Here is a 6583-nt window from a genome sequence, read left to right on the forward strand (position 1 = left end):
CTGCAATTGGTTCTATTACATTACCTATTGAGGTCCATAACAAATCCCTTGATGTGAGCTTTGCTATTATTCCTTCATCCGAACAATTTCGTGTGAAGCTTGGCTATCCTTGGCTATCTTCCATGAAAGCTATTGCTTCTCCTATTCACAAGTGTTTGAAATTTCCCCATAATGGTGAAGTTGTTACTGTCAATCATAGTCTCTTTAAACCAGCTGAAAGAACTTCTAGCGTTCCTATTGATTATTTTTGGCCTAAACAATTCCAATCTCTTCCACCGCGAAGTGATCATCTTTTCAAATCTTATCAAAAGTGGAAAACAGATATGATCCTATCTCTAAGTGAACCTAGAACACCCAAACTTGATATTCCTATCATTCTTGAGAAGGAAGTTCTTCCTTTGAAAGATAAAACTAATGTCTTTCCTCAAGAAGATTCCCAACCCATCCCCATGGATGTGACTATGTCTATCCCTAATAAACTTCCTAAAAGTAGACCTATACATCCTCGTCATGATGGACTTGGTCTCCTTCCTAAACCAAATATTCCTCCTTTATATGGAGCAGTTCCTCCTCCTTTTTATAGAGAGAAGAGACCTTCTTCTTCTCCTATTATCCAACCTAAGAGACCACAACCTAAACACCCAAATAATAAGGATGAGAACATTCCTCCTCCTCAATCTTCTCAACTTCCTACTAAGACTAGATGAAATCGTTCTGCACGTGAACGCCGACGAAAGCGTCGTCTTAGAGCTCAGGCAGCTGCTTCTCAAACTTTACAATCTCCAAAAACACCTTCAACAAGCATTGTTCCATTTTCTCCAAAATCTCCTAAACATAAGATACATGATGATCTTGATCCTGTGCGAGTTAAAGATCCTATTTTTATAAATCTTGATGATGATATAGATGAAAATGTTACTTCTCTTGCTTCTGATAGTGAATATGAACTTGTTGATATTGATAACCATCTATCTAACGAATTTTCTAAAGCACTTATCCTAGCTCCTAGACAAGAACAACGTGGCTTGGAACATGAACATAGCCCTTGTTTGGATCTTGTGATAGCTCCATCTGCTGTGTTGGATGTTCCTCCTCTAGCGTGTTCCCTGCCTTCCCGAAACATTGATAAGCAAGATCGGGGGGTAGATGACGTGCTAGACTAGTTTCATTAGCATAGCAGATTCTCTCCTCCTCTCTTTTGTTACTTCCTCTATGTGTTATTCTCATTCTTCTATTTGTTGTCCTTAGTGTTGTTTACTTGAGGACGATGCAAAGCATTGAGATCTCTTTCGGTCTCTCTCATGTTGACTCAAAAGACACATGTGTTCCCTTCTTCTAGGTGACCTTCCTTGATTGGGGAATGAAGAACAATTATGCATACATACATATGATATACATGACTTATCATACAACATACTGACCCCGAGGAAAGCGAAGTCACCTTGTGCTTTGTGCTTTGTATCTATTATCCTTGGGTTTATCTCACACTTGGGGGCTAAATCTTTGCGATAATGTGCTCCTTTCCTTCTCATTTCTTATATGTATCACTACGTTAAAGCAATCACCCCCGTTGAGGCGTGTGCGATCGCTTTAACGTAGGGGGCATACATCCCGTCTATCCCTTCAGGATACTTGAAAATTTCTTGGCGAACTTAGCTTTGCCTTGAAAATTTTTGGTATTTCTCTTGCATGACTCATAGTGAGGGAACCTTACTACTGACAGTCATGATTCTCCCTTGTGATCTTCCCTTTTACTTTGTCAATCGAAGTCGTAAGATCCTTAGTCCACTGGGGGCTTGGTGTGTCTTGCCTCCTTGACGTGGTGAAAGTTTTTCAATGTTGTTTCCTTGTACTTTACCAGAAGTATGAGCGTACGCTTATACTCTCGCTAAAGTGGGGGCTAAATGTAGCGTCCTAAAATTGCGACACTTGCAATTTTGACCGCATTTGGGTCTTCACGATGGCGACGCAACACTAAACCTGAATGGAGACCCCGAAACTTGTCCACGACATCAAAAACTGCATTTTTCCAGCACCCTGGCCTGATCCTCCTTGCACCCTGCTGTCTCGGGAGGTGGGACTAGAGCGCCCAGCGCCCTGGTCCTGAAGGACCATGGCGCCCAGCGCCCTGGTCCCTGGCCCTATTTTGGGCTCGGTCTCCTATGGGACTTCGGGTCTTTTTGTTTGCAAATTGGAAAATAACATTTCCTGGTCGGCTTAAGGTCGGGAAAATCAGTCTATCAACCCTAATTGACAAGTATATAAACTACATTTTCCTCTCTCATTGGTATGGATGGAAAAAGGCGGAAACGATACTCAAACATTCAAGCGTTCAAGCATTCCTTCAAGCAATTAATCATTCTAAGTCTCCATTCAAGGCTAAGTGTTGCATTCAAGACAAGGATTCAACCATTGAAGAGGAGATCACATACTACAACATACAACATACAACATACAACAACATCTATACCTTCGCATATAAGGATACAAACATCCTTACAACAAGGTACTAGTAGTTGTTTTACATTACAATCATTACATTTATAGCATTTCTCATTTCTTGGTTAATTCCAAAACCGGGGTTTGACCTAAGGGCAAACCCCTAATCCCTAACCCCCCAATCGTCTTCGCTTTTCTGTGTGTAGGTTGCAGGTACGCGGCTGAAATTGAAGATCTGGAATCCTTGTGCAGAGACGAACAGATCCCCCTTCGTTTTGCGGATTTTTCGGAGGACCGTGTGCACGCCGGGCGCCATCGTCCCGTCAACTTTTGCTCAAATTTGCAGGACAGCGCTGTCTCGACATTTTACTGCTAATTCCAGGTCCGCAGCTTCATCCTGTATCCCTATCTCAGTTTATAAGCGAATCTTTCTCACTTTCTATGCATTCCTAGCTTGATCTTTCTATCCACAATCTTTACAAAAGAGGGTAGCCTTGCTGTCTTAACCCTTGAAACTCATCTAGAATCCAATCTTGCATTGTGTGGGATTGGATCTTGTGGGTTTCAACCCCTCTTTTGAATGTAAAGTCTCCCCTAAGTGAAAATCGTCAACCCTAGTGACCTCCCTTCTCTCTCCTTGGAGTTGGAAGAGGGGAGAGCAACTAGGGTTCGATTTTTTCCGCTTTACAATTATATTTTGTTTATTATTTGAAAAACTTTGTAAGCCGACTTGATATCATTGTAAAATGACTTTTATATATAAAAGAGATCATTGTAGACATTAAGCAAGTAAGTAAGGAATGTAAGCGAAGAAAAAGATTAGGTAGACCTATTATGCGAAATATAGGTTAAGGGGTATATGTAAAGAACATAGCAGAAACTGGTACTAAATCTGGCATTGAAAATGCTATTGTAAAGCAGTACAAGTTATTGGATTTGCATAATCCACATTGTAAGTCAGTGAGACTTCCCATTTGAGCAGTGAGCTTTAGGCAGTTGGCCTCCCTGCATGTGCAAGCCCCTATTGTAAGTAATATTCTCTTATTGGCCAGTAAGTGAATATTGTGGGTCACAAATCCCACTGAGGTTTTTCCCACACCGTGTTTCCTCGTTAAATCATTGTGTTATGGTGTGATTTTCATGTGGTTTCTTTCATTTCTGTTTATTGCATTATTTCTTGCATACTGGTACACTGTTACAATATGTTCTGCATGTTTTAAGTTGAGAAATTCTAAATACCGGTTAGATACTGATTCAACCCCCCCCCCTTTCAGTATCTATGAGTTTCCTAACACTTACTTCTCCAGATTGTACACCATTCACTATCAGAGTGGAACAATCTCCATACCTGTTTAGACAAGAGAGCTTCATTGAGGGTCTGAATTCTTCTCAGTCTCAGGCCTCCTTTACTTTTCGGTTTGCACACTTATCCCAAGCCACAAGAGACATTCTTTTCTTTTCCTCGACCCCTAACTAGAGAATTTTTTTTTTTTTTTTCTCAATTGCATCAACATACTTTACTGGAATTTTGAATAGGCTAAGGGCATAGATAGGTATGCTTTGAAGAGAAGCTTTTAGAAGTTGAAGCTTTCCAGTCTGACTTAAGAGGGCTCCTTTCCATCCAACAATATTTTTATGAAATTTGTCCACCAGAGAGCTCCAAGAAGAATCAGGTGGTGCAATGCCCAAAGGGAGGCCAAGATAAGTGGTATGAAGCTCAGCAATCAGACATTCCAGAATTTTGCTGATTCTATGATGTCTTCTTTCTAGAGTATTGATGAAGAAAACTTCACTTTTGACCCAATTAATAAGCTAACCAGAAGCAGAAGCAAACTTACATAGAGTGTCCTTCAGGGTTATGGCTTATGAGATACTTGAGTCCCCCATGATAATGGTGTCATCCACAAACTGTTGATGGGAGCAAGTATGATCAACTGAAGAAGGTTGAAGTCCCTTAAACATACCTCTCAACATCATGCTTTCCACAGACCTACCAAAATATTCAACCATAATTATGAAGAGGATAGGGGAAATGGGATCCCCTTGCCTCAATCCTCTAGAAGCTTGAAAAAAGGGGGAAGGAGATCCATTGACAAGAACAACAAAAGAGGCAGAGGTAATAAGCTGTTTAAAGAGGTCTACACATTTGGTGGAGAAGCCATAAGCCACAAGGACCTTCACGAGGAAAGACCAATCAACCTGGTCATAGGCCTTAGAGAGATCAAGCTTGAGGATGAAACCCTGTTTCTTAGCCTTAGACAGTGATAATGGAATCAAGAATTTGTCTTCCTGCACAAAACCATTTTGCTGATGATTAATCAAAGAGGGAAGGACAGTTAGGATTCTGGAAGTAAGGACCTTGGAAATAATCTTATAAAAAGAATTGCATAAGATGATTGGCCTGGACTTATCCATGGAGTCAACACCTTGAATTTTGGGAATTAATGCAATGGAAGTTCCATTAATTTGTTTCAAAACTCTTCTAGCCCCCAAAAATTCCTTGACCCCATTGGAAACATCTTTCCCTACAATGTCCCAGAAATCTTGGAAGAAGAACATGGGGAAGCCATCAGGACCGAGAGCTTTGTTACCATCAAGAGAAAAGACAACATTTTTGATCTCCAGGTTTGAAGGTATATAAGTGAAGGAGGCATTCATCTGCTCATCAATGAGGCAAGGAATATTCTGAAGAAAATAAATTTGAGCGTCAACATCCAATCTATGATCCCTACTTAGAAGATCAAAAAAGTATCTTTTGGCCTCATTCCTTATCTCTTCCTCCTTAACCAACTCCCCATTGTCCACTACTAGTTTTGTGATCCTGTTTGTCGCTTTATGTTTGATAGTCGACATATGAAAGAATCTTGTGTTCTTATCTCCTTCCTTTAGCCATGTGCATCTTGATCCCTGCTTCCAAAAAGTTTCTTCTTTAGCAATGATTTCATGGTATTTTTTAAGGGTCTCATTTTCTTCAGCAATAGACACAGTAGAGAAACCATCCTTTTGAATTTGGACCTGTATTTTATTGAGGTCATCTTGGATTTTACCTTTAGCCTAAAAAATATTCTCGAAGCTGGATTTGTTCCAGAATCTTATGTTGTCCTTAACACTTTTGAGTTTCTTCACGACTCTATACATAGCAGTGCCCTCAACTTGAATATTCCACCATTCCCGAATTTTAAGGGTAATGTCTGGATGATGAGTCCACATTTTTTCGAATCTAAAAGGAAAATGTCTTCTTCTATTTATTGGATCAGCAAAAAGAGTTATGGGATAATGATTAGACCCAACTCGGATGTGGGCAGACAGGGAGCAAAAATAATGTTTGTACTAGTCATCAGAAATAAGAGCCCTATCAAGGCAAACTTGGATAAGGTCATTACCAGTCCTCCTGTTAGTCCATGTGTAATTGCATCCCTATATCTCCACATCATTGACGACCTGAGTATTTATGAAATCCATGAGGGCCAGTCTACTTTCCAATTGAGAGGGGCTTCCACCAAATTTTTCCTCCTCTCTCAAATGAGTATTGAAATCTCCCATGACTAGCCAACTAAGATTCTTGAAACTGTCCCTTGTTTCTATACGTTTTTTTCAGAAGAAGTTTCTTGCTTTCAAGGTGTTGGGAGCATATATGTTAGTGAGGACCCATGATGTTCCATCTTTTAAATGCTCGAATCTAATACAAGAGAAATTTATATATGATAGTTGAAATTTAAATATCTATGGGGATTTTAGATTTGATCTTAATATAAAATGAATTTAATTGTCTAATATTATATTTGTTGGGTTAACTTTATTAGTTAAATTTAAAAGCATATGTCTAATTAATTATTTTAATATGAGTTGACATTATTTTATTTAGTCATGGAGTAATTAAATTTTGTTGAGATAATTAATATCTTTGGATTTATTATTGGAGAATTTAAATAGGAGAAATTAATTAGATTAGTTAACTTAATTGATTTAGTTGTGTTGACCCTTTTTGGGGGTATGATTAGTCTACCCTAAATGTTACGCTTTTTTTGATTGAGTTAATTAAATCAACTTTAGTAAACCATTCTTTTATTTCCTGAGTTATAAAGTTAAGACAAAACTTAATTATCCCATCTTTATTGTAGAGCATTTAGTATTTTTATGTTGT

Source organism: Cryptomeria japonica, chromosome 1 (genome assembly GCF_030272615.1).
Source record: "Cryptomeria japonica chromosome 1, Sugi_1.0, whole genome shotgun sequence".
Classification (NCBI taxonomy): Eukaryota; Viridiplantae; Streptophyta; class Pinopsida; order Cupressales; family Cupressaceae; genus Cryptomeria; species Cryptomeria japonica.